Genomic DNA, 22,021 nt, shown 5'->3' on the forward strand with positions numbered 1-22,021 from the left:
GAAAGCTGAGGGAAGGATGGGCATTTTCATCTGCTTGTGAGAGAGGGGACAGGGCAGGCACGGCTTGCTCAGAGGACAAGAGGTGATCCAGAGCAGCATGTGGCAGTCCAGGGCACAGCTGTGCCAGTGCTTTGCCCTGCTCCCTCCTGTCTGTTCCTGGGGGAACGAAGGCAGGGGTGAGGAGGCATGTAAGGAAAGCTGTGTGGGGCTGAGCAAGGCTTTGGGCCTTGAACAAAATATCTGCAGTTACAGAACTGGGACCCGAGCCTTAAAGAAACTGGGAGAGCCCCTCGCAGGGCTGGCTCCCTTGCAGCCTCCTCACCTCTCCTCAGTGACCACTACCTCCCACTGCTTTGAGCCTTTGGCTGATGGAAATAAGAGCCTGGAAAGACTCTGCAAGGGGAGCACAGGCAGCTGCCTGAGGTCAGGGCCTCTCCCAGCATCACTGCAGCACTGGTGGTGCTGTGTTAGGTTTACTCCAAGAGATGCTCGGTGCCTCTTCCATGGCCCATACAGGAGGAGGTATGGGCAGACTTTAAGGGATACTGGGATTTTTCAATGATGTTTTCACCAGACAGTGGCAAGGTGCTCATCTCCTGGGAGCCATCAGTGAAGAAGGGCATTGGTGCTGCTGCCTCATTACGTATCAGTGTGTGTTTTGTTCTCTTTCTCCTGAGGAAGGGGCTGGAGAACGTGCAGGTGAGGGTGGACAGGAGTGGCTCTTGCCAGCAGCCTCCCTGCTGCAAGGTCAGCCCCCAGTGGTACAGAGTACATGCCCTGCCTGCTGCCTGACTTGTCCCAGCTGACACAGGGAAGACAAACAGCATAGGCAGAGCCCAGGGTGTCTGCAGGCAGCCACATCTCCACAAGCCCCATCTGTAGCAGGGCTCAGCCACAAAACCTGCCCTATTTGGCCCTGCTGGCTCCTGACAAGGCAGATGCTATCCAGTCACAAGTCATTGCAGGAGGGCGCTTGGTGCCTTTGGGCTGGTTTGTCAGCCAGCACCTTCTCCCTTGTGTGCAGCTAGCCAGGTGAACTCAGCTGAGCAGTGCTGAATGCCTGGGGGCAGAGAGCAGCCTGACCTTAGCAGTGCATTCAGTGTCCCGTTCATCTGAAGGATGCTGAGGTTATAGAGGTAGGAGATGGAAAACAGTGTTTGCTGGAGCAGAACATCAGCTCCTGCCTTGTTACCCCTCCTGCACAGTGAAGTGAAGCTGTGGCCAAGACCAGAGGGCAACTGGTCAGCTCCAGGTTTTGTTACAATGTTGAGCTCAGGTTATTTGTGCAGTCTTGCTTCTGCTGCATCCCAGCTTCTGAGAGCTGAACTGCTTCATGTCTTTTGTGTGCTGCTTTAAGAAAAAGAATTAGAAATCCATCTGTCCTGTTTTGTGGCATTGCATTTAAGAGCCACACAGGGCTGACACCTTTAGATTAGCTTTACTTTGCTTTGTGGACCAGTAGAGCAGTGAACTGTCAGGCCCTTACATGGTGGCCCTGTTTAGTTTTCCCTTCTCTCCATCATGCCTTGTGCTGTGCAAGATTCAGCCTTGCTTGGATCCTGCACAGTGCCCTGCCTGTGTCCAACTCCTGCTCACTTGTGAGCAGTCAGCACAATCTATTTGCTGTGGAATATAACCTGTCAGCAGATTTTTCTCCTTCCTCAAGGAAAGGCTGAATCCAACACAGCGCTGCCACTGTACTCTGCATTATAAACTCTTCTAAGCAGGGATTTGTACTTGCAAAGCATCTTCCTCTGTCTCTCTGTAGTGGCCAGCACACAAGCAGAGATTTATGAATTTCCATCACCGAACAGTTTTGCAGAGCAGTTGGGCTTGCTGTCAAATGCTGTGGCTGTCCCTTGATGCTAATAATCCAGTGTGGAATATCAAGTGATGGCTCCAAAGGAACAGCAAGTCAGAGCCTCTGTTGCTATCAGCCCCTGCAATGCCTCTGAAGGCAGCACAGCTCCAGCACTTCACACCACACATGGTGTGTGCCAGCCTTTATCTGGCATCTCCAGCTCTAATAGGAACATACGCTTGGCTAAATTAAGAAGGAATATTTTTGTGCTTTAGTGTAAGCATACTAACAATTCCAGTTTATTTTAAGGATGTGTCTTAAAAGCATTAAGAGTGGCATAAAATAATAATATATGTGATTTACCACTGTGGAGACTGTCAAGTGTTGTCATCTACTGGCACTGTATTTAATACCCGGGCCGCCAAGAGGCATCGCTAATAGAATTTGCATTAATATACACAGCTTCTTTAAAAATTAATTACCCAAAGTAGAGCATCATGTACTGAGACTCTCAAACAGGAGAGAAACATTGAAGCGGCACTGAAATAAGCAGTCTCAGAGCTCCTTGGGAAGCCAAGGGCAGCTGGAAACATTGCCCCAGCCCTTTTCTCCTGCCCAGCGCATCACGATGGGGATGCAGACACAAACTGACAGCAGGAAGCATTGCCATGGAAAATTCTGAAGGAAATCATAGATTTGGACTGGGCCCGGAGGCTGCTGTGCTGCTGCTGAAGGCTGCTGCTGTTGCAGCTGCAGAGAAATACAAGGAACCTGTTAAGTCAGGAAAAGGAAATGTGACCTTTCCCAATGTCTCCCCAGAGGCAGGGAGGTGCCAGCGCCCCACAACACATGTGGGTCACACCTTTGTGTGCTGGGGGGGTTTGCATGGGTCAGAATGCCTGGCAGCACCAGTGAGGAAATGTCTGAGAACATTCATCAGCCCCTCTATTTTCCTTTTCTTCCATCAGCCTGCAAATGCAATGGCACATTGGGATGCTGCTCACTTGACTGTAATAAATTAGCAGCAGCCATTCAGTCTCCAGCCCCTCCAGTTTCTTCACGTGCTGGAAATGGCTGGAGATGAATTTTTCCTGCTCTACGTGGAGGAGAAAAAACAAATGTTACTGGTCACAGGTATTGATAACTTTAGTCAGAAGCTGAACAAAGTTAATGGTATTTGTGAAAACACTTGGGTAGCTGTGTCCTTCTCCTCTTTTGTACTTTGGCTTTGCTGGGTTGTAAGTCTGAGCTCTGGTGTGGCCACAAGAGATCTGACCTCATTTCCCATGGACATCCTTTATATCAGCTGAGTGAGGGGCAGCAGGCCCAGGAATGCAGATTGTGCCTGAGCCAGGCAGAGTTTCTTTCTCTCCAGTGAGCTTGTCACATTGCTGAGCTCTTTACAGCTTTTCTGCCAAGAATATCCCACAAATGCAGGTACTTTCCTTCGCTACTACCTGTAAGTGACTGTTCTGTCTCCAGCTCAGTTAAAATGATGAATGATTTCCAGCCTTCTCCTGTACTGTCCCTGGAAGGTATTTGTGAGCTCTGGCCCTGCTCCCTGAGTGGAGGCAGTGCCATTGTTTCCATTGCGGTCCCAAGACTCGCTGGCCAATTTCAGGGCTCCTTACTCAGCAGTGGAAGCTCTCTCTGGGCTGGAATTTGGAAAGTGGCTGGGAGCAGCTACAAAACATCCAATGCAGCTATTCCCTGTTATACTCATGGCAGAGCAAGGGAAATGAATGGCTTTAGTGGCAGCCAGGCTGCTGTTGGTGAGTTATTGGATGTTAAATGATTTTCAAGCAGTGCAGCAGTGCTGCTTTTGCTGCAGCTTCTGTCCCCTCAGCATCTCCATCTCCCCGAGGCACGTGTTCAGTCTGGGCAAGGGAGATCAGGTGCAGAGGCTGCTGCAAGTTGGTGGTCAGGCTAAAATACAACTGAAGACCTTAAAGGGGCAGCTTTCAAGGCAAATTCTTCAGTTTCTCTGAATCCTGGTCAGTACTTGTAGGCTCCTTGTCTCTTTATGGATGGAGAGGAAGGCCAGGTATAGTCTCTAAGAGCTGTTTTTGATTTAAAGGAGGCTGTTACAGTGAGAACTGAGATGCTTAATGAGTGCCTGTTTTTCTGATTCATCATTTCAGAGCAGTGTTTGGTGGTCTGGGTTACCTTCCCTCTCCAATCCCCAGGAAATCATGTCATTAATGATAAATGCTCAGGCTGCTGCTGGTGTCTGAGGGTTCACTGCACAGAGCAGGCTCAGGGGACAGGAATATCCCCCCGGGATGGCTGAGGGGGTGGTTGGCAATGAGAAAGAGCCTACGCTTCATTCTGCAGCAAAATGAGACACAAATCAAATGCTTCCACTCCAAACAGGGAAACTCACGGGGCCCCTTTGCTGCCCAGGGGTGCTGAGGGGCAGAAGGGGAAGGCAGAGCTGGGGGTGGGGGGGTGTCTTTGTCAAGGGATCCATTGCTTTCCACCCAATGTAGGATGAACTGGGATGTGTATGAGATTGAGGAGTGTCAAGGCAATTAGAAAGGACTTCAGGGTACTGGGTCAGGTAGTTGATAGGGCAGGAGCACAGGTAGTGTTCTGCTCAGTCCCTTTGGTGGCGGAGGAAAATGATGAAAGAAACAGAAGAATCCGTATCATCAACAAGTGGCTTAAGGGTTGGTGTCATCGGCAAAATTTTGGATTCTTTGATCATGGGGAAACTTTTACAGCATCTTCTCTGCTGGAACCAGATGGGGTACACCTCTCTGTTAAGGGCAAAAGGTTTTTAGCTCATGAACTGGCAGACCTCATTGAGAGAGCTTTAAACTAGGTTTGAAGGGGGAAGGGGAACCAGCTGAGCTATCTGGAAACAGGCCCGAGAATTGCAAGTCTGAGTTAGGGCTGAAGTCAGTAGCCCAGATGAGGTGCATGTATACCAATGTACGCAGCTTGGGCAACAAACAAGAAGAGCTGGAGGCCATGGTGCAACTGCAGAGCTGTGATGTAGTTGCCATCACGGAAACGTGGTGGGATGACTCACATAACTGGAGTACTGCACTGGATGGATACAAGCTCTTCAGGAGAGACAGGAAAAGAAGAAGAGGTAGAGGGGTGGCCCTTTATATTAAGCAAACTTTTGATGCCATCGAAATTGAAACTAAGGAAGATGGAGTTTAACGTCTATGGGTAAGAATAAAAGGGAAGGCCAACAAGGCTGACACCATACTGGGAGTCTGTTATCATCCACCCGACCAGGAAGAAGAGGTAGATCACTTATTCTATAAGCAGCTAGGTAATGTTTCAAGATCATCAGCCCTTGTTCTTGTAGGTGACTTCAACCTACCAGACATCTGCTGGGAACTTAATACAGCAATAAAGAGGCACTCCAGGAAATTCTTAGAATGTATGGAGGACAACTTTTTGTTGCAGCTGGTGGGTGAACCCACCAGGGGAGGGACTATGTTAGATCTGCTGTTTGCAAATAGAGATGGGCTGGTAGAAGATGTGGTGGTTGGAGGTCACTTGGGGCAGAGTGATCACAAAATAATAGAGTTCTCAATATTTGGTGAAGTCAGGAAGAGCACCAGTAAAACTCTTGCATTGGACTTCTGGACGGCAGACTTTGGCCTGTTTAGGAGACTTATTCAGAGCGTCCCTTGGGAAGCAGTCCTAAAAAACAAAGGAGTTCAGGTAGGGTGGGCATACCTCAAAACAGAGATCTTGAGGGCACAGGAACAGACCATCCCTGTGTGCCGAAAGATCAGTCAATGGGGTAAACGTCCAGCCTGGCTGGGCAAGGAGATTTTGGAGGAACTTAAGAATAAAAAGAGGATGTATCAGCATTGCAAGAAGGGTCAGGTCTCTAAGGAAGTATTCAAGAAGGCTGCTAGAGCATGCAGAAAAAAAATTAGGGAGGCCAAAGCTCAGTTTGAACTTAGAATGACAACTTCTGTAAAGGATAATAAAAAATGTTTTTACAAATACATTAATGGTAGAAGGAAAGGTAAGACCAGCCTTTGTTCTTTATTGGACAAAGGAGGGAACTTAGTATCTGAAGATGAGGAAAAGGCAAAAGTGCTTAATGCCTATTTTGCCTCAGTTTTTAATGGGAAGATGACTCGCCCTCAAGACACCTGCCCGCCTGGACTGGTTGATGGTGTCAGGGAGCAGAATGGTCCCCACATTATCCAAGAGGAGGCAGTCATAGAACTACTGAAATGCTTGGATATTCATAAATCTATGGGACCAGACGGGATCCACCCCAGGGTAATGAGAGAGCTGGCAAATGAGTTTGCAAAGCCACTCTCCATCATTTACCAACAGTCCTGGCTCACTGGTGAGGTTCCGGATGACTGGAAGCTGGCCAATGTGATACCCATTCACAAAAAAGGTGCAAAGGAAGATCCTGGTAATTATAGACCAGTCAGCCTGACCTCAGTACCTGGCAAAATAATGGAACAGTTTATATTATGCGCCATCACGCAAAATTTACAAGATGGCCAGGGTATCAGACCCAGCCAGCACGGATTTAGGAGGGGTAGATCATGTCTGACTAACCTGGTCACCTTTTATGACCAGGTAACCCGCCTAGTGGATGCAGGGAAGGCTGTAGATGTTGTTTACTTGGATTTCAGCAAGGCCTTTGACACTGTCTCCCACAGCATACTCCTAGACAAACTCGCAGGCCGTGGCTTGGACAGGAGCACTCTTTGCTGGGTTCAGAACTGGCTGCATGGCTGGGCCCAGAGAGTGCTGGTGAATGGTGTCACATCCAGCTGGGGACCAGTCACCAGTGGTGTCCCTCAGGGGTCTGTGCTGGGGCCAGTTCTGTTTAATATTTTTATTGATGACATGGATGAGGGTTTAGAGTCCTTTATTAGCAAATTTGCAGATGACACTAAGCTGGGAACGTGTGTTGATCTGTTAGAGGGACAGAGGGCTTTGCAGAGGGACTTGGAACGGTTGGATGGATGGGCAGAATCAAATGGGATGAACTTCAATAAGTCCAAGTGCTGAGTCCTGCACTGTGGCCACAATAACCCCCTGCACCGATACAAGCTGGGGATGGTGTGGCTGCACAGTGCTCAGGTGGAAAGGGACCTGGGGGTGCTGGCTGACAGTCGGCTGAACAGGAGCCAGCAGTGTGCCCAGGTGGCCATTAGGCCAATGGCATCCTGGCCAGTGTCAGGAACGGTGTGGCCAGCAGGAGCAGGGAGGTCATTCTGCCCCTGTACTCAGCACTGGGGAGGCCTCACCTGGAGTGTTGCGTCCAGTTCTGGGCCCCTCACTTTAGGAGGGACGTTGAGATGCTTGAGCGTGTCCAGAGGAGAGCAGTGAGGCTGGTGAGGGGCTTGGAGCACAAGCCATAGAAGAACGACTGAGGGAGCTGGCGTTGTTCAGCCTGGAGAAAAGGAGACTCAGGGGTGACCTTATCACTCTCTTCACCTTCCTGAAGGGTGGCTGTGGTGAGCTGGGGGTCGGTCTCTTTCTCCGGGCGACAACAGATAGAACAAGAGGACACAGTCTCAAGCTGCGCCAAGGGAGATACAGGCTAGAATTAAGGAGGAAGTATTTTACAGAAAGAGTGGTCAGATACTGGAATCATCTACCAAGGGAGGTGGTAGAGTCACCATCCCTTGAAGAGTTTAAAAAAAGACTGGATGTGGCCCTTGGTGCCATGATCTAGTTGAGGTGTTAGAACATGGGTTGGACTCGATGATCTTAAAGGTCTCTTCCAACCTAGAATTTCTGTGATTCTGTGATTCTGCGATGAGAAGCCATCAAAAATGAGGGATATTGGACATGGGTTGAGCTGGACTCCAGCTCTCAAAGATAGGCTGAAAGCTCTGGAGTGGGTCCAAGGAGTGAGATGGGTCAAGAAGCTCTAAATCTAGGAAGTCGTTGTTTGCACAACAGAATGAAAATGAGTATTTCCCCTTTCTTTCCCTGCCCACGCTGGTGGGAATGCCATTCTGGTGACTGCCCTGAGGGCCTCCTCCTGCCGTGCTGCTTCACCACCACCCTGCAGCCAGCACTCCCAGGCAAAAGAGGATGGAGAAGGGCTTGCTCTCTGCTCCAGCACTGGGAACTGCCGATACAAACAGAGTCTGAGGCTGCTGCTCCCAGTTGTTGGGGGGAGAAGTCCCCAGGTTCAGACTGTCCTGAGCTTCTTCCAAGGCTGAAATCCAGAAGTGCAGATACAGTGCTGGGAACAGCAGGCAGTCCCCGCCCTAGAGGCGGATGGAGCTGTCGAGATGTGCAGACAGGATTCTGGAGGTCTGCAGTGAATCAGGCAGCTGAAAACATTGAGCTACGCTGTAAGGGTGAAGGAGACTGCTGAGGCACTGGGGAGGCAGGGTGCTGTCTGTGTCAGAGGGAGCTGTCTGTGTCTCAGGACAGGCTGCACAGCCTCAGCCATCGGGGACGAGCTGTGCCGTGGGAAGGGCTCTGCGTGCCGAGCACAACTCTGTGATAGCAGGGAGGGGATTTGTCTTGTTGTGCCTTGCTGCCCTGGATTTCCCCGGAAACAAAGTGAATCCCACAGGCATTTCCTCCTTGCTTTCCTCCTGAAGTTTGGTTATTTGAAGAGATTCAGGAATTGTGTATTGAGGAGAAGGTTCCTGGGCAAGGCAGCTTCTGCTGCCTGGTGCTGCAGCCTGAGACTGAGTCAGGAGCACCCTGGGAAAAACTGATCTGGTGCTCAGTGCTGCAGCTCCATGGTAGCCCACAGGGGTTTAAACCATCACAGGGTCAGGAACAACAGCAAAGCAGGGTAGCAGAGGACTGGGGATGTAGCTAGAGAGGACAAAATTGTTGTTTCCCTCAGTTACCAGCAGCACCATTTCAGCCTCAGATTATTCCTGCTTCCAGCTCCAATGCTCAGCCAAAGTGTGGGACAGACCTGGCTTGCTGACAGCCAGGAAGTGTGAATGCACACCAGCCATCCCCCTGTTTCTGGAGCAAAGCTGATGTTCCCAAGGAAGTCCCTGTTCTGGGGTGGTGAGGCCCCGTGCCTCAGGGCTGTTCCAGTATGTCAGGGATTTGGCAGCAGGAGAATGGTGGGCTTGATGGAGCAGGGGTGCACCCCCAAATTGTAACCTGGTCCTGTTTTGTTAAGGACAAAATGGTGGTTGAGTACTTTTTTTATATATATTAATGATAAGATGGAGTTTGAGTAGTTTTATTTTTATCCTTCTCTATTATTTTCCCCTCCAGCTCCTACTAATGCTCTGCTGCTCCTTAGCCAGGCAGCTGGGGGGCTGTGTGACCCTGGCTGTCCCAAGCCCTCCTGTCCTCAGGACATGGCTCTGCAGCTGGGACTAAATCCACATGCTAGCCAAAACCCCAGCAACACTTTCCTTTGAATCAGTGTCTCTGGGGGAGCCTTCTCCAATATAACTTTGGAACTGTAAATGCTAGAGATATTTACCTTCTCTTTCAGGGCAGGGAGAGCTTTGGTCTTCCAGCATGATATTTAATTCCTTGGCTGGGCTTAGCCTTTCTGAGCTCTGGGTTGTCAGCCAGGGGGCAGGGGAGCTGTGCTGGGTTTCTGCTCGTTCCCTCCGAGGTGTGTGAGGTATCACCCTCACGAGCAGATGGCTTTGGAGGAGTCTGTCTCCAAGGAGCTCTGCTGGCTCTGCATGTGGCAGAAGTCACAGTGCGGAAATCTTAGCAGCAGCATCACCTTGCAGATGTTATCCTCACTCACCACGGCTTCCTCCCTCCAGAAAGGCCTCTCTGATTGCTGCTCCTAGCAGAGCAAAGAAAGGGTAACCATGACAAGTGGGTCTCATGAGCACAGAGTTTGAATCGACATGCATTGACCCAGAGGCTCTTGTGGCTGCTTGTAGGGTGATGCTCCACAGCTCTCGTGCTCCCAGGCAGCCAGGGATTGTCCCAGCTGAGGGTAGGGCCACAGGAAAGGCGTCTCTAGGTTTCTCATGGTCTTTTAAAAATGATCATCAAAATGTTTCCATTTCCAACGCCAACACATTTTCAGAGGTTACTAAAAAACACCTGGATCTCTGAAATTTGAATACAGCTTTTTATCTGAACCCAGGCATCTCTATATACTCTCCCCTTTCCTAGTTTACCATTAGAAATGTAGAATGCTTGGAGCACAAACTACAAACACCCCCAGGTTTTTAATTGTTGTTGAAAAGTCTATTTGCTCTTTTGAAGGGTTAGTTTTCATTATTATTTGGAGCTGATTGCCTAAAGCAAAGCACAAAGTTTAGGTTTGGCCTGCCCACAGAACATTGCCACACTGATCCTTGATCAGCCTGGCACCCACAGATCAGCCTGGGTCACCCTTCCCTGTGACCTTCCCTGCCCTGTGTGGCGATGGAAGGTGGGTGAGGACACACTGCAGCGGGTGATGGAGGCGTTCAGGGACACTGCCAGCTTTCTCATCCTCTCCTGCTCCCAGGAAATGTCTCCTGAAGCCAAAGGCTGCAGGGAGAAGGGCTCCGGGCGATGCTGGGCGCTGCAGACACCACCCCGGGTGATTTACCCGCTCCTGCAGGGAGCCCCTGGCAGTGCCAGCAGTGAGTCAGGTTTCCTGCTCCTTAAATTTAGACTCGTCAGCCCTCACCTCTCCCTGCAGCTTTGTGAAGCACTTTGGGATCCAAGGTAGTTACAAAACAATGTCAAAGGTGTTAAAACGATTACCATTAAAATACTTCTCTTTTCTGCAGGAATGCCTTGGAATGCCACAGAGCTTTGGAAACTAGAAAGGTGTCTCTTGTGGACTTGGAGAAGTCTGCTAAAATGGTAGGATTTTCTTTCTTTTTCAAATCATTATTGTAGGCAGCTAGGAAAAAGCCAATTCTGTATTCTGTGTGATGAGATATTGATCTAACTTCTAAATCCCTCTAACCTGATTAAGGCCTTAAGAATTTCAACTATTGAAAAATACTAATTTTTTTCATATAAATATCTTAGGCTACACTAGGGATGTTAAGCTTAAGTCTTTCCCTGAGAAATTCAAATAGCTCAGCCTGTGGGGATCATTCAACCCTACCAAAGGCTTTAACATATGTTTGTACGTAAATATAGTTTACATATATATTAAGCTTTTACACGTATATGTAAATGTAGATGATGTATGTGGTAGTTTGCAGCCAATCTCCAGAAGGGATTTTCTTGGTACTTTTTCAAGATATGTAGTTGGGCAAACAGAGCCTGATCTAAGCCAGGCAGTGTGGAGATGTGTGTTATCCCTGTCATCCTTGGGATCACACCTTCAAAGGGAGGTGGAGCTGGGGCATACGGGGGGTGGCTGCAGAGGTGCACCTTCCCCTGTGGTAGCATTCACTTCACTGCGCGTGCTGGAGAGGGTGTCAGTGCAGGAGGGTGGAGATCCAGGGCTCTGGAAAATGCTCATGGCACATATCCTTCCACTGCAAGGGAGGGTTGCAATTTCCAGCTAAAACTGCTGTGCTCTCATGGCTTGCCAAATCCTTGAGTGTGGTTTGCCACACTCTGCCACCCACCCCAGCCTGGCACCTGCACCGTGCTGGCCACAGGGGTGACTGGAGCTCCCACAGCTGAGTGTCCTTGTCCCCTCGTGCTGGGCACAAAGTAGGGACAGATCTTGGCAACTGCAGCAAGTGAGAGCAGGAGGGGCCAAACCTAACCAGCATGAATGGAGCTGGTCTGGTCCTGCAGATCACAGAGCTTTGGGAGCCACCCCCCTAACTAAGGTGGGAGGCTTGAGCTGCCTTGGAAGCAGGAAGCCATGATCATTTCACTGTGTGCTGAGGCTCTGGCCTTGGAGCATTGTGCTCCCTCATGTCTGCAGAGCATGGTCAAAGCCAGGCTGGGAAAGAAGAGCTGTGGGTCACTGTGGCTGTAGCACCTCACACCAGCAGTGATGGCTGGCTTTGCTGCTCCCTGTGCTTTGTGGAGCTGTGAGGATCAGAGCTCCTGAACTCCCCAGGGAAATGCTGTAAGTGGTGTTTGGCTTTTCAGAAATACAGCCTGGTGGCAATTGCCAAACCTGCTTCCTCCTGTGTGCCAGCAGCCCCTGCTAACCGTGTGCAGGTTGGTGTTGACACACGCTCCAGGCACGTCCTGCTGCTCTGACCTGCAGCTGGGAACCCAACGCACAGAGTGGGCTACACCAGTCAATCACACATCTGGATTATTTAAAGGGTTGGAACTGCAGTGTGCTCTCAGCTGCCTCACAGTGGCATTTGCATTTTGGCAGCACAAGTGCAGATTCTAATCCTGCCAACAAGAAATCTTTGTGAGTACCCTGGCTGCATTCAGCAGTACAAGTTTCCTCGAGGCATTCCTGGTTGCAACAGTGAGATAATAAGTGATTGCTTTTTGAAAGTCACAAGGTTCTGGCTGACTTGTCTTTTCACATGGAAAAATATTAGGATATATGATCTGGGTATGTGGTTGTAGCAAAGGAGAGCCTTTGACAGAAATAGAGAATCCTCCTGAGGACTTTTGCTCTCTGGCAGCTGAAAACTTATCTGTTGAGATCCCTTTTGGGTAACCGAAGGAGACTCTGTGAGCAATGGGAATTCAAAACCCTGCCCTAGGACTGTGCTGAGCTCTTCATCTAGTGCAGGAATATTGCCTGTTTTAGTGAAGGAGGGCCAAAAAAGAAGATAACTGTGGGGAGGAGGAGGCAGATGCAAGAGGGAGAAGCACACGGAGCTGGAAGTGATGTACAAAGTGATGTGGGAACACCACTTAGAGCAGAGGAGAAAACCAGCATGGTGCCTGTTTGGGAAGGGGCAGGCTTGGAGAGATGCAGAAAAGAGGTGAAACAAGGCAGGCCACACAGATTTCAGTTGTTATGAGGCAGAGGGCATGAGGGATAAAGCAAAGCCAAAAGAAGGATGACAGCGGGTAGCAGAAACTGAGAGACTGTTTTCCAGCAAAAATGACAGCAGGGGAGAGGCCACTGTGCTTTTGCCATCCGGCTATACTAGAAATTCAGAGAGATGCTCATGGATACAATTTAACAGCCTTTTGGCTGACCTGAAATCTCCAGACTATTCATAGGCATCTTGAAATGCTGGGGCTGAGGTGCGGCAGGTTGGTTTTGTTAAAACACTCTTGCTCCTTGTACTGTCTTCACATCTGTGATATCTATAGGTAAAAATAATTCAGCACAAATGTAGTTTGTGTCTGTCTTTAAGAAATCAAAGTTGTTGTGATGCCCGGGGCTGTGACAGAGAGCGTTAGAGAGGCACGGGCAGAAAGCTGCTGCCGTAGGGAGGCAAAAGGATCTGGAGTTAAATAAAGCAAGCAGCTCCAGCATCCCAGCTGCCCCAGCCCCTCTCCAGCGGGCCGGCGGGCAATGAGCGTGTGCTCCGACAGCCCTGTGATAGATTAATTAGCGCAGCACTAACGAGGAGCGCTGCCGGCGCGCTCCCGAGGCCAGCCTTTGAGAGCGGTCCGGCCCGGCTGGCTCGCTCCGGGCGCTGCCGCACTCCGGGCTGGGAGCTCGATCTGCCCTGGACGGACAGACAGACGGACGGGCGGCCGGGAAGGGCTCCCCGAGCCCAGCTGTGAGCCAGCCCCAGCAGCGCTGAGCTCCCGGGAGCATCCCTGCAGCAGCACACTGCTTTGAAAACCTGGGCAATAAACGTGAGGGAAAATGGATGCTCATTGTCAGCGTGTCTAGCTGAACTTCGGCCACACTGGGCACTTGCCAGGAGACAGAAAATGCCTCGTGCTGGGTTATTAAAGAGGACCTTTAATTACCTTATTAAGGACTGGCCATTGTCTCCAAGTAAATGAAAATCCAAATCTGTCAGTGCAGCCCAGTGATGATTGTTTGCATCCTGAACAGCAAAGGGCCCAGAGGTGCTGTAGAGAGGCTCCAATGGCCACAAACTCCCCTCGTGGCATTTTCATGTCTCCTGTCTGCAGACACTGTCTGTCCAGGGTGGCTTTTTGAATGGGATTTGGAGTAAAACAGAAGTGTTTGAGTGAAAACCTGGGTTTTGGGTCTAGAATGGAGTACTGACCTCCTGCTTGGGTTTTGATTTGGGTTTCAAAGCAATGGTAGGGTAGGATGATCTGTTTGGGGATGGCTTGCTGTTTCTGCTAGGATTAGGAAATGGAAAATCCTGCAGCATTGCCTCCCAACCTACTGGGTTTAATTCAAATATGGGGGACCAGGGAGGCAAAGCACAGGCTTTGGGTTTGTGCTGTTTCATAGTGAACCACAAACTAGCAGCTTAGCTACTTGAAGGGAGACTTGGTTTTGTGACTGTGGCCAAATGACAACTGCATAAACAAAGCAGAAGTGCTGCTGAATGGTTTGATGTTGACGTGGGTTTCCTGAGACCATCCCCTTCAGTGACTCAGGCCCTTGGTCCCTCGTGTGCTCAGACACATCCACACACAAAGGATGATCAGGCAGTCTGTTTCTGACACATTGGCTTGCTTTTTAATTTTTTTAATTATTAGTTGTTAATCCCACTGAGCCAAATGGTATAAATTTTACTGAAGGGGAAAATTGCTTGTTGCTATTCAAATACTGCAGCCTAGGACAGTCTTGGAGGCAGAAGGTACATTTACCTGCTATTAACCCACCTCCTCACCTACACTCCAACACCACGGCCTGGACAAAGCACCTCTCTTTGCTCTGCGGCGTAGTTATTTAAAATGACTCATTATGGATCAAAATAGGCATCAGCTCAGAGCAACCCTCCACTGCATAACCCATCACTTCCCTGGGACTGCAGAGCAGGACAGCACAGGGCAGCAGAGCTCACAAGGGCTGTTGAACTGGCCACAAGCCATAGAAGCAGCTATGAGGAGTAACCTACTTTAGGATCTACATTCACTGTTTACTTTTCACAGGGCTTATCAGAGAAAGGTTGTGGTTTATGCTTGTTGCAAGCACCCCGTCCAAGGGGGTGACACAACAAGAAAGAAACAAGGTGATATCCCAGCTGTAATTTGGCCAGCAAATCCCCTGTGACCACAGCTCTCTGAGCAGCTCTGGGTGCCAGGATCCTCCTGCACAGCCACCACGGCCAGGAGGTACCGCAGGGCCAGTGTGAGTTCACCGGTAATGGTGGCAGGAGCCACCGAGTCTGTGAGGCAAAATCAATGGAGCAGGATCTAAAAGCTGTGCTCAATAACTCCTCAATAATCATAAATCTTGTTACCAACAGCTCTCACGCTGCTTTACGGGGGAAAGGATGCCCTCTCTTTGCAGAGGCGGCAGTTCAAGCAGGGAGGAAGGGAGCGCTCGTTCCTAGAGATGCAGCAGAGAAGCAGGGGCTGCGTTTCTGGGTCGGTGTGTTATCCACAGGGCTGCATTGCCTCCCTACCGTGGCCGAGTGAAGTGCCATAGGAAGAGCCTGCTGGCAGTTTGCAGCTCTCTGGCAGGTGCTCTAGGGAAGCATTTCCCTCTGGGCCCTGCGGAGCACTGAGCCGTGGAGATTGTCCAGGAGGATGCTGAGAGGCAGCGGAGGAGCAGGCTTGAAGCAGAGCTGCCTCTTCAGCCAGGAGCCTGCCTAATGGGGATTTCTCTCCTCTCAACTGGTCTCAGCACATGCAGCAGAGGCAGAGCAGCCTGTGTGTGGTTTAAAAATCTGTTTTGCAGCAGGTGATGGGAACAGCGGAGCTCGGGAGAAAATGAAGCCTGTTGGAATATGCAGCAGTCTGGGTCCATCCCTGCTCATTTGCCACAGTGTTTTTTATCTCCATGAGAAAGGTAGCTTTTGTCTTAAATTATTTGGAAATTGCATCTGGCAGGGATCAGAGAATATCCTCCCCTGGGTTTTTCCCCAGAGCTGTGCACGGGGCAAGACCCTCTGAGTGGCAGCCCTTCCCTGAGTTGGTGATGGAAAATTGATGCCTGATCTAAAGGTGGGGTTGTAAGCAGCAGTGGATGGGGCAGGGCTAAGTTTCTCAGAATGGCTCCTGATTCAGAGAGAAATTCAAGTGTCTTTAACCCTCATCCTACATCGTTTTGTTGTTTTTGTTTTTGTTTTGTTTTTTTTTTTTTTAAATTAATACTGAAGTCTGTAAATTGATTAAACCAGTATTTACCTGACGTGAGGTAATAAGGATGAATTAGCTTCTCACTGAATTCCCCATGGTGTTATTAGACAAGAAATCCTTCACCGAGTGACTTCAGGGTGTGTGTTGGGGACAAAGAAGAATCAAACCAGCTGTGCCTACGCTAGGGTTTTCATGAGGCTGAGAGTGAGATTTTGCTGCAAAGGACCGAGGCTTTGGTTCCCCCGGAGGGCTCTCCTCTGCCTCGGCCGCGCATCAGCAGAGGGCAGCAGAGATCGGCAGAAAACTGCCGCGAAAGCCCTGCTGCAGTGCCGGGGACGGGGAGAAACCCCTCCTGGGAGGGATGGAGAGCAGCCTGCGGGGCTGGGTGCGTGTGCCCGATCCTGTGAGTGATGGAGAGCAGCCTGCGGGGCTGGTGCGTGTCCCTGCTCCTGCGAGTGATGGAGAGCAGCCTGCGGGGCTGGTGCGTGTCCCTGCTCCTGCGAGTGATGGAGAGCAGCCTGCGGGGCTGGGTGAGTGATGGAGAGCAGCCTGCGGGGCTGGGTGCGTGTGCCCGATCCTGTGAGTGATGGAGAGCAGCCTGCGGGGCTGGTGCGTGTCCCTGCTCCTGCGAGTGATGGAGAGCAGCCTGCGGGGCTGGGTGAGTGATGGAGAGCAGCCTGCGGGGCTGGGTGCGTGTGCCTGATCCTGTGAGTGATGGAGAGCAGCCTGCGGGGCTGGGTGCGTGTGCCTGATCCTGTGAGTGATGGAGAGCAGCCTGCGGGGCTGGGTGAGTGATGGAGAGCAGCCTGCGGGGCTGGGTGCGTGTGCCTGATCCTGTGAGTGATGGAGAGCAGCCTGCGGGGCTGGTGTGTGTGCCTGATCCTGTGAGTGATGGAGAGCAGCCTGCGGGGCTGGGTGCGTGTGCCTGATCCTGTGAGTGATGGAGAGCAGCCTGCGGGGCTGGGTGAGTGATGGAGAGCAGCCTGCGGGGCTGGGTGCGTGTGCCTGATCCTGTGAGTGATGGAGAGCAGCCTGCGGGGCTGGGTGAGTGATGGAGAGCAGCCTGCGGGGCTGGGTGCGTGTGCCTGATCCTGTGAGTGATGGAGAGCAGCCTGCGGGGCTGGTGCGTGTCCCTGCTCCTGCGAGTGATGGAGAGCAGCCTGCGGGGCTGGTGTGTGTGCCTGATCCTGTGAGTGATGGAGAGCAGCCTGCGGGGCTGGGTGCGTGTCCCTGCTCCTGTGAGTGATGGAGAGCAGCCTGCGGGGCTGGTGCGTGTGCCTGATCCTGTGAGTGATGGAGAGCAGCCTGCGGGGCTGGTGTGTGTCCCCGCCTGCTGGGCACTGCCGGGCTCAGCCCTGCACCACTGCCCCCCTTGGAGGAACGCAAACAGAGCTCTGTCCTCTGGCTGTGCTGTGCACCAGGACCTGTCTCCTGCCAGCTGCTCCCACGGGGAAAATGTAGTGGATAAATATTCACAAGGAAAGCGAAAAGCAGCTCAGATTGACAGCGGTGCCCCAAGTGCTGCTCCGGGCTGGTAAGAAAATAGAGCGTGCAAAATGCTGGGTCCCTCTTGCTCAGCCGAGGCAAAAGCCTTGTGGGGGGATCTTTGCCCTGACAGTGACTTTTATTCACGGCATGTGGGCAAACCACCCCTGTGCCCCCTATGCCATCGCCACCACCGTGCCCCAGCCCCAGGAGCAGACCCCAAACATGGGTGATGTCCTCACAAAGTAATTCAGCTCTATGGATGGGGGAGCCTCCCCAAAACAGGACTGGTAGGGATCCAATTATTTGTGGTATTGCATTTACTAGTATTAAATAGCTATTTAACTTGATGTCATTAGAAGTTCCAGTGGAAGGAAGGCACCAACATCTACCTTCCTTTGAAGTGAACCCCTCACTGAAGCAGAGCTGCCTGCTGAAGACTTGCAGGTAGATACTTGGCATATCTTTGAAGGATTAAATAGCCTAAAATATCCACCAGGCTGCTGACTGCTTTGGCACTGTGTCTTGCCTGTTTGGATGTGACTTTCAATTGAGCCTTTCACTTGTGCTGTAATTTTTTTGGCTTAGTTTATTGCTTCCAGGCAAAATTCTGAATGTTGTCAGGACCCTGGGCAGAGAACCCAGCGAAACAGTACTGATGTCTCAGCTGCTGTAGTGTAAGCCTTTTGGAATTAGAAGGCATTTTTTTTACTTCTAAAGCGAGGAGAATGGTTTTTTAGCATTGCTGTGCAATGATGGTGTTTGCCAGGGTGCCATCCTTCCTTCTCCTCCTTCCAAGCTCTTAGGAGGCCCTGGCAGTGCTCCTGATCAAAGCACGAAGGAGAGGCAGGAGATGAGGTACTGAAGCTTGACCTGCCTAGTTGTTGTTTGTTATTCTAGTGCCCCTTTAACACAAGATTCGGGAGCTCCATACCTGAACTGGACTCAAGACCTCTTTACCACAGCTTCTTGCTGCAGCTGAGTTTGAGACTGAAAATGTCAGTGGCTGAGGATAAACCAAAGACAGGGTTGTGCAGAGTCCCTCAGGTGTGCTGTACATGGCACCAAGCCAGGCCCCAAGGCACAGAGTGTGAGATAAACCAAATGGGAGGTGTGGGAGGTTGAATGGTATTTAGGACATCTCAGAAAACTCTTCTGAAGGTTCAGGCAGGATTTTAAATCTATGGAGTCTAGCAAGGATCTTCCTTTACCCTGCTCCCAGCATATGTGCAATGGCACCCCAAGGCTCCCCAGTTAGCAGAGGATCAAAGCAAAAGGAGCTTCTCCATGGGAATGTGCACCAAACCCACTCCTGTGTCACCGTGTGGAGAGATGCAGCCTCTCCCGAGCTCCTGAGACTGCTGCCAGCACTCCCTGTAAACAGGCAGTAGTTTACATTCAGCCTTGCAGCTGAATGTTTGGTGCTGATGGGTCAGACCTGTCATGAGCAATTGTTTGTCTTCCCTGACTGGATAAGCATGCAAATAGAGTCAAGGAAACAGAACTGCCCAAAGCCCACAGATTTGCTGTTATTCATTCCAGTGAAAACTATTGATGCTAAGTCTCAAAAGTCTGTTAGAACAGAGATATTAAGCATGAAAGGATTTGGTTTTGGTTTTTTGTTTGTTTCTTTTTGAGGTGGTTTTTTGTTTGTTTGTTGGTTTTTTTTTTTAATTTACAAGCCTATCCTGAGCCTGACAGAAAATGATCAGTTTAAAGTTTTGATTACAAACCCCATGAAAAATTTATTAAAAATGACAATATTTCAGCAGTTTTCAGATCCTGCTGTGACTGCTGAAGGGTCACATAAGAATTGGTTTTTGAAAGCAGAGCAACACACATGTCTGAAACTCATTTTCACTGAATATTTTTACATTCAGGTAAAGCTTCCTCCCACACTGAAAGCACACTGCTCAAGCCTGGCCCAGCAAACTCATTTACAAAAAGATGCAAATCAGTATTTCATATGGGGATGGTGCCTGTCAGCACACACAGGTTTGACTGTCAGAGGTGGATATTCCTTGTTTACCAATAAATTCAAATCTGTTCCCCCAGGAAAGCTTTAAAGCTTTCAGATGCACACGGTGACAGGAGCAAGCACTGAATGCTCAGGCTGGGAGGGGATGCCCAGCTGGGTATACCCTTCACCTGGGTAAAGGTGCACCTGGCTGGGACAGGGTGAGTGGTGGGGAAGAACAGGGCCGAGAGCTCCAGCAAGCTCAGAGGGAGTGCTGCCAGCAGGCACCAGCCGCTGTCAAGGGGGGCTAAAAGTCAAAGGGGATGAAAGTCATGATGAAATGATTCTTTAGCTATTTCTTTTACGTAATGGCTAGATTTGATTTCTTTTTTTCCTCCATAGAAGATGCCAGCTCACTCTGGCCCATCAGATAACAATTGCTGACAGGCATCCAGAATTAATAGGCAATCTGAAGCTACTTCTGGCTCTCGTGAATGTTTCTGTTGGTCCTGTGTAATGGCTGCACAGCTCAACAGCCATTCCCTGTGATGTGCCAGGCTTCTTCTGGCATCCTTAGTCAGCAGCTAGGAGCTGCATTGCACAAAACTAGCAGATTCCTGTTTATAGACTGTTGTCTGTGTTTCTACATCTCCCCTGCCTTTGGGGGTCCCTGGCTCTGTTTCCCCTGTAAGCAGCATGGCGCAGGCTGTAGCAGCTCCAGAGTGTTGGATTTCCCTGCAATCCCTGTGCCACAGGAGAGCTGTTGGGCTGTACAGGCACTGCTGCTCGTAGGAGAGGATTTATTCACCCCATCCTTCTGCAACACCACACACAGCAAACACTCTGCCACTTTTTATTTCCCTCCCTGCCTTCTTCCAGGAGGTCCCCATGGCCTATAATGCCAACACACCATGATTTAGCCTTGCCCCAGTCAAGTTCATTTTGGGAGCAGGAAGTGAAGCCCATACTGAGGGATGAGGGAATGCTCCTTCCTCCAGCCCATTTAAGTCAATACAATTCCTCTTACTGAGAGTCTTCCCCAGTTTGATATTATAAATGAGGTGCTCCTTGGAGCTATGGCAAGAGATTTGTGGCAGTAGTAATGCTAAATTTAATTTCCTGGGATTCAGTCTCAAACAATTGATAAAGCTGGGTTATTCAGGAGCCATTCAAAAGTCCTAAGCTGTAAATGTATTTATTAGCTCCACTGTGCTTACAGCAGCCCAGGAATTCCACTTTGTGGAATTTCTGTCTGTTTTCCACTAGCGTATGAGCACAGATTACTGGGACTAGAACAATATTTGTGTTGCAAATTGCCTTTCAGAAAAACCCAAATGAATGGTAAATTATTGGAAAAAGGCTCCCAATATTACCAGTTGGATTGTGCCTGGGCCAGGCTGACCCTCGCTGCTGGGCCAAAGGCAGCAACTGCGGTGTATCACCCCAGAGATACCTTGGCTTGCTGGTGGTTGCAGCTGGGCACTGAACAAGTCCAGGCTTGTTAGGAACCCCGTTTACCTCAGGAGGAATAGCTTCAGGCGATGGTGAAGAGAAAAAGGAGAGGATTCTGCTGGAGGGTTTAATGTCCAGAGGTTTATTCCATGGTTACAGAGGTCTGAACGTGAGCAACTGCTCCAACAGAATCCCGGCCACATGGTCTGATGACCTTTTTAAGCTCAGGGACAGGGGAAGGGGAGGGAACAGGTGAGCCACCAACCAGGTGAGAGGGGCAGGGTCTCAGGGGGGGATGACACCTAGACAGGCCAATGACCCCTGGGCCTGAGGGGCATCCTTTGAACTTGACCAACCACACCATGCCTTGCTGGAATGTTAAACCTGATTGACAGCCCAGCAGGGGGCCAGGGGGGACGGGAAGAGAGGTATTGGCACACCTGGGGAAGGAAGTTTACAACACACTGCAACAGTAAATGTGTTGAAAATAGGGAGGAAAAAGCAGGTTCTTGTATTTCAGTCATAAATACATACTTAATAAAATATATGATAAATTGGGAACAATGCATGTACTGATGTAGGACACCTGGAAGATTAATGTGAGGACAGAGGTGAGAAGGATTTTTATCACATAAATGTTATTTTGTGCCTTTCACTGAAACTGTTGTGGTACCAAAGCAATAACATGATGTCCTGTTTGCTAGCACAAGGTGACTGTGCTCACATCTTCCTCCTTGAACAGCCATGGCAGAGGCAGGCTGGGGAAACTCCAGGGAGGCTTGTGGAGCCTTGGGAACGAGCAGCTGCACAAAGGGACTCACTGTGCATGTTTGTGCTTGGGTAGGTGTGTGAGGGCTGCCTGGTGGGGCAGGGATCCAGCAGGACATGAAGCACTCCCAGGCAGCAAGAGCAGCCAGCCCGAGGTGCTTCTGTTAGATTGAAACAATCCTTGGAGGCTTCACAAGTGCTTGAACCTCAAAGGCAAATCACAAAGTGTGGCTAAGGTTACATGACAGCCTGTCTGTGAACCAGCACCAGCATTCAACTCCTCTGGCCTTAGGTTGTGTACATGTGCAGAGTTCATCTTTCCTTTCCTTTCCTGTTGCTGCTCTCTGTCTGCTTAACTCTTCTGCACTGGTATCCCCCTTTGGTTTAATTTTTGCTTGTGTCACCCATCTCAAGAGACTGAGTCACAGTAGTAATCTGTTTGAACTCCTACCTGCAAATTTCCTCGTTCTCAGTACATTTTCTGGCGCACAACTGATTCAGCTTCCCAGAAGGATCTGTCACTTGGGAGAGCAGAGCTTTCCTCTCTATTACATTACCAAGGTCTCTCTCTGTCTGAC

General features: G+C 50.2%; 1 long non-coding RNA gene across 1 annotated transcript in view; it reads left to right on the forward strand.

Moving 5' to 3' along the window:
- Positions 1 to 15,503, forward strand: part of LOC132071861 (uncharacterized) — a 32,012-nt gene extending 16,509 nt beyond the window's left edge. Inside the window, exons 3-4 of the long non-coding RNA XR_009418224.1 lie at positions 10,492 to 10,567; positions 15,381 to 15,503. This is a non-coding gene — a long non-coding RNA (uncharacterized LOC132071861). The remainder of the gene's footprint in view (positions 1 to 10,491; positions 10,568 to 15,380) is intronic.
- Positions 15,504 to 22,021: the final 6,518 nt, after the last annotated feature.

Source organism: Ammospiza nelsoni, chromosome 3 (assembly GCF_027579445.1).
Source record: "Ammospiza nelsoni isolate bAmmNel1 chromosome 3, bAmmNel1.pri, whole genome shotgun sequence".
Classification (NCBI taxonomy): Eukaryota; Metazoa; Chordata; class Aves; order Passeriformes; family Passerellidae; genus Ammospiza; species Ammospiza nelsoni.